At 37.5% G+C, this 13,764-nt stretch overlaps 1 pseudogene; it reads left to right on the top strand.

The window, feature by feature from the left end:
- Positions 1-13,764, top strand: part of LOC103534496 — a 74,047-nt pseudogene that overhangs the window by 44,246 nt on the left and 16,037 nt on the right.

The raw sequence follows: 13,764 nt of genomic DNA, 5'->3' as shown, positions 1-13,764 counted from the left end.
GAGAGATCAAGTTCTGTTACTAGTAAATGCTATTACTCTGTTTTATTAGGATGGACAAGGTTACCTGGAGGAATTGTTTAAAGATATTGTGAATTGGCTCAATGCTTCATCAGGAATGAAACCCGAATGTAGTCTTCAAAATAATGGGTTACTAAATACCCTTAGCCAACATTACTTTCTGGTTTTTGTACACTCTTGTCACCCTCATGGAGTCAAAATGCTTGAAAAATGTAATGTGTTTCAGTGGTGAGTGTTTTTATTCTATTTGAATTGTGCTTACAGGTATAATTGTTATGAAACTTGTAAACTGTGCATGAGGATCACTATTTAAACTTAAAAATTTTTTAATTTGTTTTCAAATAAAAAACTTCATTTGTGGGGGATTCAGGTGTTTTTTAAAGAGGTATCAGTATCAGAGAAATCAATATCAGGAAGGATGATAGAGTACTGAAATGTTAAAAAAAAAAAAATGGTAGGTATCATACTGTCTGTGAAATGTAATGATGCATGTTGTACCTAAACTTTAGTCCAATATATTTGAGTGAAGCTGTGGAGTTCAAAATTTTGTTCAGGTACAAATAAACTTACTGTGCTTTGGGAGTAATTTGGCCAATGTCTGCTATTTCAAATATAGCAAATTTTAAGAGAAAATTCAGATGTTTCAATGTACTGGGGGTTTTTAAATTAAGTTGCTTTAATTTCTTATTAGAATGCAAGTTTTTTACTGGCTACATAAAACTTCATTTACAATAAAATCTAGACAGTTAATAGGACTAACCTTATGGCAAGCTATATACACAGAATGGTTTACAATGTGGAATTGTTCACAGAGCTTCATGAACATTTATTTTTGTACTCATAATAATTAATCTAAGTATATTGACAAAGCTGTTACATAGCAATTATAAAAAATGTTGGTGTTACAATCCGAGTTATTATTTATATTTTGATTGCAAGGAAAAATCAGCCACTACTTATAGATGACGTGTGAATTTACAAAATAACAAGGGGTTATGATTTAAGAAAGTTACAAAGATTTATTTAAAACAGGGAAAGCCTGTTCTGCTAGCAGAAAGCCTTTGCATAAATTAGTCACTTTGTCAAGAGAGTCATTAAGGTAAAAGAAAAGAACAAAGAGGGTTTATCACTGTCCGAGTGGGACCTGGCCTTGGGCTAGAATTGCTTCTGAGTTCTCCACCATTCAATCCTCCGCTGTGTCTGCCTCGTGGCTGGAAATCAAATGTAGTGAAATGAGGCAACCAGGTGCCACTAATTCCCAGGGAGTGGCATGAACTTGTGTTAAGCCCACCTGTGCCTAATTAGGGTGGGCCCCCACTTCGCATGAGCAGGATTAGGGGGCCAATAAAAGGTAAGGCCTGAATCACAAACTCAGCTCACACTGGAACTCACAATCTCGGCATGCTTGGCTTTAACTGCTTCTTTCAGCACTGCACTACCTTCATTGCTCCACTAGAGCTCATCACCAGCAGGGTGAGGCTTTGAGGAGTCTCGAACCCGCGGCCTCAGCATTGCTTGGGTTGTCTTGTTACTGTGTGTTAGCCGGCTGCGCCACTCAAGCCTCACCCTGACGGCAATGAGCTCTAGTGGCACCTGGTTGCCTCATTTCACTACCCAGAGAAAAGCAACAAGGCTGGTGAAAGGACACAAGTCCTATGAGGAATGGCCGAGGGAGCTGGAGTTGTTGAGTCTGGAGAAGAGGAGGCTCAGAGAAGGCCTCATGGCTCTCTACAACTACCTGAAAGGAGGTTGTAGCCAGGTGGGTGTCAGTCTCTTCTCCCAAGTAGCTACCAGTAAGACAAGAGAGCATGGCCTTAAGCTCTGCCAGGGGAGGTTTAGGTTAGATATTAGGAAAAACTTCTTTACAAAGAGGGTGATCAGGCATTGGAATGGGCTGCCCAGGGAGGTGGTGGATTCTCTGTCCCTGGATGTTTTTAAGAGACTGGATGTGGCACTCAGTGGCATGGTCTGGTAACCACGGTGGTAGTGGATTATGGGTTGGAATTGATGATCTCAGAGGTCCTTTCCAACCTGGCTGATTCTGTGATTCTGTGAATACTTGGTTTGGTCAATTTTGGTTAGCTGTCTTGTCAGCTCCTCCCTAAAGAAGGGTTGCAGGTGTGACCTTTTCACTCCCTTTCTTTTTCCGGAGCACAAGATGTTCCTCAAGACTGAGCAGTGGCCTTGGTTCTGCATACCAGTCTCTAGCTGTAACTATAAACATCGAGCATTATCAGTCCTAGAAGCAGAGACTGAGAAACTTGCTGTTAATTTCAGCAAGTGCAGCTACTTATGAGAGACTTAGCTGAAAGCAAAATTACAGGACAGAAAATTAGCTCTATCCTGGCCCAAACTAGGACAGGCTTTTGGGTGGTTTTTTTTTTTTTTTTAAACCAATTTTAAAAAACCAACAAAACAGAGCAGATTTTCACATGTATTGTTATGGAACCAGTGGTTACCACTTGCTGTGGTGTATTTTTAATATATTTACTGTGGTATTATAAATTCAGTTTTTCTGGAAGAAAGTTGGCTGCCACTGTTGATGTGTGTGAATATATATAGTCATGACATTCCTGTTGCTGGGGATAACTTGGAAAAATCTAGTGTCTGTGCTTATCCAAGCTACACTTCTGAATTTGCTTTGCCACTTCAACTGTTCATCTGCCTCTTTCTTGTCTTCCCCAAAGTTTATTTTGGAACACTTATACAAGGTGACTATTACTGGAAAATATTGTAGGTATGTAATAAAATGCCTGTTTAAGAAGAATGTAAAATGAGTAATTTGAGATCATACTGCTGGCTGTAGTAGAACTGTTAAAATGAGGAATATACAGTAGTTAACTGTGACCAGTTTAAGAATAATATATAGTGTGCCGAGTCCTTTTTGGGTTTACATGACTAGGAAATGCAAAAAGGGTGCTCAGATCTCTAATTGCTTTGAGAAGATATACCTCGAAACTGTACCACCACCAAACAAAATATGTTTGCATTCACAGTGCTGCATATCACATTAGAATTAAAACTTATCTGAGAAACTGTTTTATTCCAGGGAAATATTGGATCATCAGATTGGGTTCTTAACTTGCTTCAAGAGGAGAATGTAATTCCTGATACAGTGGCACTTGCACAACATTGTAAGTTTCTCTCTGTTAGAGGGTATGTGTATGTGATTTTTATATAAAAGTAGTTCCAGTAAGTTTTCATAGAATCATATAAAGTTAGGGGTTTGAAGAGACCTCGAAAGATCATCTAGTGCAACTCCCTCAGCCAAAGCAGGGTCACCTATAGCAGGTTACACAGGAACATGTCCAGGTGGGCTTTGAATGTCTCCAGGGAAGGAGACTCCACAACCTCCCTGGACAGCCTGTTCCAGTGCTCTGTCACCCTCAGAATGAAGAAATTCTTACTAATATTTATACGGAACCGCCTATGCTCCAATTTATAACCATTGCCCCTTGTCCTATTATTAGTCATCCCTGAGAAAAGCTTGACTCTGTCCTACTGGCACTCGCCCCTTAGATATTTATAAACATTAATGAGGTCACCCCTCATTCTCCTCTTCTCCAAGGTGAAGAGACCCAGCTCTTTCAGTCTTTCCTCATGAGGGAGATGTTCCACTTCCTTAATCATCTTAGTCACTCTGCACTGGACTCTCTCAAGCAGTTCCTGGTCCTCCTGGAACTGAAGGGCCCAGAACTCGACACAGTGTTCCAGATGCGGCCTCACCAGGGCAGAGTAGGGGGGGAGGAGAACCTCTCTTGACCTACTAGCCATACCCCTTCTAATGCACCCCAGGATGCCATTGTCCTTCTTGGCCACAAGGGCACATTGTTGGCTCATGGTCATCCTTCCATCCACCAGTACCCCCAGGTCCCTTTCCCTTTTGCTGCTGTCCAACAGATCAGTCCCCAACCTATACTGGTATGTGGGGTTGTTCTTTCCCAGATTCAAGACTTTACATTTGCCCTTGTTGTAATACATGAAATTTCTCCCTGCCAAACTCTTCAGTCTGTCTAGGTCCCTCTGAATGGCAGCACAGCCTTCTGGGGTGTCAGCCACTCCACCCAGTTTTCTGTTATCAGCAATCTTGCTCATCCAGGTCATCAATAAATATATTGAATAATACTGGTCCCAGTACTGACCCTTGAGGGACTCCACTAGAAACAGACTTTTGAAATAGCTGTACCTAATTTATGTGAATATAGTTTTGCCACTTACTTGGAAATAATTTTTTAAAGATCATTGATCAGTTTCAGTCCTATACAATCTCAGATAACAGTGAAAGTGAATCTTTATCTTCAAGTAAGTAACAAGCAAAAATCCCAAACAAACAAGCAAAAACCCAAAGAAACAACAAAAAACCAAACCAAACAACAAACAAAAAGCATACCACAACTTAGCATTTTGGTGTGATGAGGTTCATGCAAATGGTTTAAAGGTACTATTTGCAAGAAAAAAGAGCACAAGCCAGGAGACATTTTTATGGACTGAGAAACATAATCAAGTGAGAGGGAAGAGAACAGTTTCTGAGATTTATGTACCTTTGGTGTAGAAATAAGAAATTTTAATATTAGGTGAAGTTACTATTTTTTATATCAAGTTATGGCAGCTTGCTATAATACCCCGTATAAATCTCCATGCTTTAGGTATGAAGATACATTTACTTGTTTGTCCTCAAAGGAATAAAGGAATATTTAGAATATTTATTCTGTGTATGCACACATATGTATATATACAGTATAGCTGTATTTAAATTCTTGTATGTTTTGTGTATCTAGTACATTTTAATTTTGCTATTGATATTTGGAAAATAAATCCAGAAATATACCATATTTAGATACAGTTAAAGGGGTGCATCAGTTGTAATCCTAGTAGCTGGATATTTGCACTGAAATAAGATAGTGTAGCTTTTCTTATGAAGCAATGAGACCTTCAGCTCAGGTATTCCTTAATTTACAGTACTAAATGTTGAATTAAAATTGTGATAAATATTGTCTCCCATTTTAGCTTTTATGGAATTGCTTACTTCTTTGCAACATCATTTATACCCTTTGAAGAAATGTCCGTTTTCAGTGACAAAGTCTCATATAATTTTAGGTATGTTCCTCATGGAGGATGACTGTTTTGATAATACTTCCACTAGTACATTCTTCCTAGATATTACTGAAGATGCAAAACAAATATTTTATGACAGACCTGGACATTCAAAGGACAAAGACCGTAGTCTCTTTCTTGTAGCAGACTTGTGAAAATTCGCATTCTAAACTCTCTTGCTATACCTAATAAAAAAACATAGAAGTAGCAGTGATCTGAAAGGAGGAAAGCTGACATCTGACAGTAAATGAGGCCTGAGGCAAAATCGTACTGTAATAGAACCTTCCAGTATCATAAACTTTCCTGTTTGGGTAGAATTCAACCCTGTTTGTAGGGTTCCTAAGATCCAGACTTTATGATTAGAAACTTGTTTTGTTGGAAGTAAGCACATGGAAGATACTTTAAGTACCCCAAGTATTGGAGAAAATGATCTGAAGCTGCCAAAAGGTCTTGGAAATGAAATTCACCAGGAAAACACAAGCAGAGAAAGGCTAATAGTAGATGGTACTACACAAACACATTTCAAAAGTCGTAGTTTAAATTTTAATACAGATACCACAACAAGTGTCATAAGATCAATGAGCTCTAGCCCTTCAAGAGATAATGTAGGTATGGACACTGCAGATGTAGATATTGACTATGGAATTTTGAGTACTGTGGCAAGCACAAAAACAGTTAAACCAAGTTCAACACCACAGTCTAACCACCTGCCTCTCTCAAAATCTAACTCTGTCCCTGGTACCACCAGGATCTTATACACTTCCCTGAAGAGCCCAGTGTCTTAAGGCTCCTTCTCTTGCTACAATAAGAAGTCTTGCTGACTGTAACTTCAGCTACACAAGTTCTCGTGATGCCTTTGGCTATGCTACACTAAAACACAATAGCAGAGAATGCATCCTTCACTGTCTCACTCAGAAGCCCTAGCATCTCCATCAAAGGACGTGCTCTTTACTGACACTATTACTATGAAATCTGGCAGCCTGGATTCTCGGCTGACCCCAAGCCGGTAAGATTATGATGTGCTTGTTTCTTACTTCAAAGCTGTAAGAGTAATTTAAAAAGAAAAGTATCTTTCTACTATTTTTATCTTACTTCATCTAAAAGTGACAGTTGTTGCAGGATGACTCTAACTTTGCTTACAGCAGTTATATTAGGAGAATAATTGGCTAATGAGAAGTCTGAACTCTAAGTTCTGTCAGATACGCCCAGTTTTCATAGCTGTCAGTTCCTTTAATGCTGTCAGTGACAAAGGATTGTTTCCTTCTATCTCATTTGTTTCCTGATTAACTTTTTAAATATTTAAATTCAATTGCACTGCTAAAATTACTACGATTTCAATTATGCAAAATTACTTGTGCAGTCAGAGCTGTATTTCAGAAGAGAACATTCTTGATTTCACTTGGTAAGGTTTTAGGACAGGAACTCCTAACAATATACTATATTACTGTTCATTGTGGCACTGAGGCCAGTGGATCCTGGTACCACTGACATGAATGTGAGTTTTACTTTTTATCTACAACGGAGCAAAGATTTTGCTTATAGGGTTTATTTTTAGATTTAAGTGTCACCTCTTTATTTTTGAGTAACATAAGCTGTTCTGAAGACTAATTGGATAGTTATATAAGGTATCTAGCTCATGACATTGACACTGTTCCTAGCAGCTACAGTAAGTGCTTAACAACTTTCTTTTAAAAGCTCTTCTCCTTCCCAAACTTTTCCTTTAAAACCTGTGTTTGTCTAGTAGAATGTATTTTCAGATTACTATTGAAAGGGAAGACACTTTCTATCTCTGTTTTTACCTAAATATCCTGACTCATGTGAAAGAAAGGGAAAAGTTACCAGCACATTCGCTGCTTCCTTACTGCACAGAAAAGCAAATGCCTGGTCCATGAATTTCAATCCACGTACTCAGTTGAGTGTCTACAGTGCCAATTTATTATTGCTAGTTTCCTTCCTGATTAGGAGCAACATTCATTTTTTTTTCTATTTTCATGATTATGCAAAAATGCCATAAAAGATAAGCTTTATTCCCTTTGTTCATTTAAATTAGAACTAGACTGAGCATGCTGATTAAATTAAGGATGGTTTGGTAGTTAATCTGCACCATCTAGAAAATCAGAAGTGCTCTTCCTTGCTCTATCACTATCTTCCTGTGCTAATGCATAACAAATCAGTGTAATTTCAGTGGTAGTACAGGTTTGGTTGTGGCTGTAGTCATGCTGTAACATTCCTTGCAGCCATGCTCTTGATATGCAAAGAAGCTTTGCTGCAGCGGACTTTCATCCCAAGACTCAGCATTCAGTGTAATACTAACAGTATTCCTGGTACATAGCTGTTCACTATCTCTCTTTGGTTAGGTGCAAGGATTTGAGCTGACCTGTTTAACATTGAACTGAAATGACTGGAGTGCTCATATCTTCTGGGGAGGTTAAAAACTTGCAGATCTACATATTACAAAAGGTTGTCAGATTGTACTGATTACTGATATAATTGATCGGAAAGACTATGATTTAACCACTGTATGTAATTTTCTTACTGGTTGCAGCTGAGTGTCTCCACTGAATAATTGTGATCCTTTTAATTTCAGAGTATCTTACTACTTCCAGATAAATATTATCTTTACTGTTTAAGTAATAAAGTGGAAAGAAATATTCTGTCCTTTTTTCTCAGTCTTCAGGACATTTTTCTCTCAGTCTTCAGAAAATTTTCTTTCATTCATGCTTCATTCACAAATTCAGGTGTTCCTAGCAAGTAGCAGATGTAAATTGACTTTGGTAATTGTTTCTAGTTGTTCCATTTGTCCAAAGGGTTGAAAAGCTTATTTCTTTGCTCAAATTATTTTGTGAGGCTGAATTTTCCATCTGTGTATTTAAAGATCAACCAAAAACGTTAAGGTACAAGTTTCAAATCCTGATCATGGCTCTTGCCCAATCACTTGCAGACATGATTTCATAAGAACTCATTAGTGTTTTATCAGTACTAATGATATATCTGTTAGCATTTCTAAGAGAAGCAGGGACAAATGTTTAGGATTAACAAGATTGAGAGTAATTATAGAATGCTTTATTATGAAATAACTAATGCAGTTGGTAATTCTGTATTTTGAAGTATGGCTTGAGTTTTATTCCAAGTCCACAGGTATTATAATTAGCATTGGTCAGAATTAGTAGCAGGAAAACTATTACTATCCTATAATGTGTTCTGCACATTCCCATCGCATAACAATATATTGAAGAGCACATGGTCAAACCATAATAATTTACTTTGATCTCAGTATAAATCTGTTACGATCTGAGCTATTATTTTATATTTTGATTGTGAGGAAAAGTCAGACACTACTCATAGGAATCGCACGAATTTACAAAAAGAACAGGCTTTATGATTTAAGCAAATTACAAAGATTTATTTCAGGGAAAGGAAACAATAACACCACCTTTAAAAGGAAAAAACCAAGTTTACAAGAGGAGAATTTGTACATAAATTAGTCACTTTGGGGAGAGAGTTGTTAAGAAAAGGAAAGAAAAACAAGAGAGCAATTAAGTTTTATCACCGTCCGCTGGCCCTGGCCTCTGGCTGGAGGGGGGGGGGGGGGGGGGGGGGGTCGTAGGATTCACAGTTCCTGCTTGGCTGATCTCCGCTTTTCACTCTGGTGATGCTGTCCCATAGCTGAAGCCAAAGTAGCGAAAGAAGGAGGGGGGGAAGAGAGAGCCCGCGTCTTCTCCTTTTCTCTTTGAGTTTTATACAGCAAAAGGGGTTCTGTCTTTTTACAAATCACTGACACACAGACTTGCCAAAGACGACACACAGATTTTGCCATCCCAAGAACTTTTTTAATTATTGTAATCTTTCAGTCCTTGTTACCTTGCTAAATTTATTATCTTTGTCTTGACCATGTACCAGGAGGTGACCTGATTAGTGGTCTTATCTTTAGGTGCCTGGCAGGTATGATACAAAACAAAAGCTAGTTAAGTTTGGGGTAAAAATCTGTTAATTGAGAATATGTTTGGTATATTTTTAAAAGAGCTGAAAAAATACTGATTTGAGAGACATATTTTGTATTTTCAAAGTGTTTACATCAATCTGTTAAGCTGCTACAGATGAGAAGACATTTTAATTGCCTATCTAAACAAAAAAAATTATAGAAAATTATTTCTAAGGCAGAAAGTCTATCTCAAGAAATAAAATGTTCACTGTATTTACCTTCCAATGTATAATTTGCATTAATATAATAAAAATTTACTGTTTCTAAGGAGTGTCTCTTTATTAGGAAGCTATAATCCACTGCATAGACCATCTACTTAGGTTGATTAAAAGAAAGCATTCATAGGTTTTTATCTTTCATGAGAAATAAAATGAAAGATAGCCAAATGAGAGATTTCCATCATCAGGACTCTGATCAGCACTGAGGACTTGTTCTCCAACCTCCCCTCGTTTCCTTTCCCAACCTATTTCTTTCTTTGTTTCTCAGGCTGCTTGTCACAGTCAGCTCTGCTCACTGCTCAGGTTAAAGTTTGTTCTTCGTCAGTTCATGTTGAGGGAATTTTTCTTTCATGCCTGGGTGACCAGTGGGTGGCTCCTTTAGAATACAGGAAAAAAAAACGTTCCTTGCGCACATCTCTGGTACCTAGCAGGCTCAAGCTCTGTGTTAGCAGTTTAAAAGACTGAATATTCAGCCTGGTAAACTGGAGAAAATTTGTGTATTTACAGGGTTGATAACCCCTTTGGCAGAAGTTTTATCCTGCTATCTTTCAAGTTTCCATCCCGTGACTTTGAAAGAAAAGATCATAAATTTTTACCTGAAGAACTGTCAAACCATTCAATACAACATGAGACACAACAAAAGTAATAATCCTATAGCTATAATTCAACCAAGTAAGAAGCTCTGGGTTCTACAATGGGAAGATAAGGATAGTTGTTGTGTCAACAGTCCTTCTTACTTATAATGTGCCAGAAAGAGAGATTTACCAAGACTGTGATTAATTATTTCAGTGTTGCAGGTTCATGAAAGCTTTAAGTTATGCTTTATTAGATAAAGAAGATTTATTAAGTTCTATTAACCAAAACACACTTCAGCATTCTTCTGTTCGCTCCATGGTTTCTAATGCTACAAATGGTAGCTCTGATGATTATATTGGTCTTGCTCTCCCAGTGGATATCAATGAAATATTTCAGGTATGTATGTGATAACTTAATGGATTAATTGGGATTTTCATACTGGAAGGTAATTAACTGTTGCATTATCATCAGAATAGATTACTTCTACAGAAATGAAGAAAACTGCATGTGGTAGTTTCAAGGAATTAATTTTGAAGAACAAGAGTTACTTTTCTAACCCTGTTTACAGAAAAATGCTAGTCTGTTTTGTGATATTAGGGAAATAACGACAGACTAGGTTAGAAGTGTGTCAAAAAGTGGTAGCATAAATACACTGTCATAAGATCTTTAGCTGACAGCTCGCTTTTATACTAAAATCAGTATAGTCTGTGGACATTTATTAATATCTCTTTAGCCAACTAATTAATATATTCATCGGTCAACCATAAATGCATAATCCCACAGGAAATTTCCTGCTACCATGATTTCTGATAATGTGATTTGGTTTAATATTAATTTATTTGTATATCTATCATCATAGCATAAAATTATATTGTATTAACCTCACAGATATATTTCTTAAAACAGATTATTTTAAGTATCTTATTAATTGCATTCCTTGCTCTACTTGGTTAAAACACATTCCCGTATAACAAACTGATGTATCACAATTTTTAATGTTCTGTTACCTAATTATCAAAACCAGGAGAAGGTCCATGCCAAAGGTAAATCAGTTACTTTCTTATCTTTAGTTTACTTAGTATTTCCTTTCAAAACTAAATTCCTTTCTTACTAATCTCAAAAAAATACTAAAGCTTGAGCAAAGGAGAGATTTTCCATCATACCTTCTATTTCCCCTTTATGAAATGACTGGCTTGTCTCTCTCCTCCCCAGTCTTTATGACATGTTTATGTTGCCTCACTTCTTTTCTCTCAACTTTTTGTAGAGACACATATCAACTCTGCAACATCTTACAGGTGACATTTTAGATGTTTTGAGTGATTCTCCAGTGTTGTAGATTTTTTGTGGACAGATCATGGATAGCCACTTCTGAGTCATTAGCTTCCTTACAGCCTGTCTCCACTGTGTTTTAACATTTACTGACTGTTCATAATCCTTGCTTAATAAATGTTATTTCACAAATGTATGGTTTTCTCAATGGCTGTTCTTTAGTACTCAGGAGCCCATTCTTAATTTTCTCCTCCAATTATATATTTTTCCTGAAGTAAAAAATTGGCAATGTTTTATTTCCTTACTAAAAAATATCTGTTTTTTCTAACTTTCACTTGAATATTCTAGGTAAAGGAAACTCCATATTTCCAGAAGCAAGCCACACCTCCATTTGATGACCATGGAGCTAGGGTCTTTGCACCTGATGCAGGAGGTACTGGTTTTATTTCTCTTCTGTACCTTTATATTGTTTATTTGTACATTCGGTGGGGCATTTGGTCTTACTTGTTGATTTTTCTTTACAGAACAGATTATTTTTAGCTGCTGGTTTTTGAGAGCTGTGTTCTGGATTCAGGATAGCAGGCTCTTAATTCCCTGGTTTATTTTATTCAAGATAATGGGGTGTTGCTTCAAAACTTGATCCAGCTCTAATCAACTAAGAAGGAAAGTCTACATATCTTTGATTATAATATGAGCTAATGCTAATTGAAGAATGGTAGTGATACTGCATTAAACAAAGGAATAAAATGTAAGCTATGATAAAATATGTATGCCACATATATATATTGAGCTGTTATATTTTTACTCCCCTTTGATTACATGTGAATTTACAGAAAACAATAAAGGCATTAGATGTGTATTTCAGAAAGTAAATTTTGTCTTTCTGTGATGTTTCTGTGACAGCTGATCAGCAGAGGTGATGGGACATAGTAAAAGAAAATTATAATAGCTCTGTAATGCCTGGCTTGTTCTGGAACGTGCTTTCTTTGTACTCCAGAGAAGTCAGAAACCTGTAGGTCATCAGTATGTATCTTTTCAGTAGTACAACTGAAAAAGAAACATTGATACTGGTCCTAAAGTGTGTCACCGTTTGAACAGAAGGAACTAAAGAAGGAGGGCTTTTGGACTATGAGAGGGGCTAAATGCATAGGGAGGGATCCATTCCCTCCCATTTCCTGCCATACTGTATAAAAGATCAGAAAGCCAGCAGCTCGTCCCTCTTTCTCCTCTCACGTCCTGCTGGTCATGCTATTGTTCATTCCCACTGGCTTGCCATGTGATATCAGGTTGTCTATATAAATATTTGTATATGTATGTATATGTTTGTATTCTTTGTTACCTTATCCTTTATGTTATTACATTTCCCTTGTGTTAGGAAAATCTGTATCTAATTGTTTTGAGTTTCCAACTTAAGGTCTCCAGTCTTTATTCCCATTTTATCTTCCCTTTTTTTTTTTTTTTTTTTTTGAGGGGAGAGAATAGAGAGGAATTCTATCATTAGGTTTGTGGCCTGCCCAAACTGCTAAACTGTGACAAAATAATTGGCGCCCAATGCGGGGCTTAAATTTAAATTTTTCATTTAATTGAAAATATTGTAAAATTGGAAATTGAAAAGAGAAAAATGGGTTTCAAAATAGCATGGGTGAAAGACATATACTGGCGTTTTGAATTTACTCAACCATGGATGTTGTTTTGATGGTCCCATCTCATAGCCATGATACTTTATTATACTGTTCAAACAGGGGTTTCTGTGGGAATGAGTTCAGTTAGGAATTTGACTGGGGAGTTCGGGGACTCTTTGGTGAAGGCATTCACTGTGCAAAATGATTTTGGTGGTTCTACCCACCAGACTTTTAAGGCCTTGGTGATGGTTGGTGTTAGTTGTTTTGGTTATCGTTGTACCTAAATGTGTTCCAGGGGTGGTTCAATGGTGGGAAACTGTCTGAAAGAAAACAGACATGTGAGCAATCCTGACTATTTAGCTTTAGCTAGAGTGAGCTAAGGGCCTTGAGGTCCAGTTGCAAGGTTACTGAAAGATGAGCTATGGGAAAAAGATAAGGGAGCTGGCAGCAGAAAAGAAGAATAACAGGATAGTGATGTAGCCAGCAGAAGTTCTGTGAGAACAGGATTTGTGGCCAAGATATAGCCACCTGCAAGATATTGTTATATAAACAAGGGCTCTATATAAAGCGGGTGTGAATTGTTAATAGACGACTTCACTTTAACCATATTGGTGACTACATGTTGTCCTTAAGCCTCCGCTGATTTTTTACAGTTCAATGTTCAATATTTGTGCGGGAAGACTGCCCCCACTGCCGCTGCCAGTGACACCTCCCCCCACTGGATCCGAACCAGCCCTTTTTGCCCCTGTCACAACCCGCAGAAAGCATCTAAAGAAGTTGGAGGGGTGATGATGATGACTCAGTGACAGACACAACAGAAAACAATGATCAGCGAGAGTCAGCCCAAGGCAGGAATGGCACAGAAGAGTGATTTGAAATCTGAGGTAATGGTCCAATCTGTGTCTCTGAAAGAGAGGAAATTTAAGAAAGGATTATGCTCACAATGAGAGCGAGTCACTGACTGCATGGATGCTGGGGTTCTGGG

The sequence above is a fragment of the Calypte anna genome, chromosome W (assembly GCF_003957555.1).
Source record: "Calypte anna isolate BGI_N300 chromosome W, bCalAnn1_v1.p, whole genome shotgun sequence".
In the NCBI taxonomy this organism is placed as follows: domain Eukaryota; kingdom Metazoa; phylum Chordata; class Aves; order Apodiformes; family Trochilidae; genus Calypte; species Calypte anna.
Note: the sequence above shows the minus strand (reverse complement) of the source record. Positions and strands in the feature narration are given on the sequence as shown.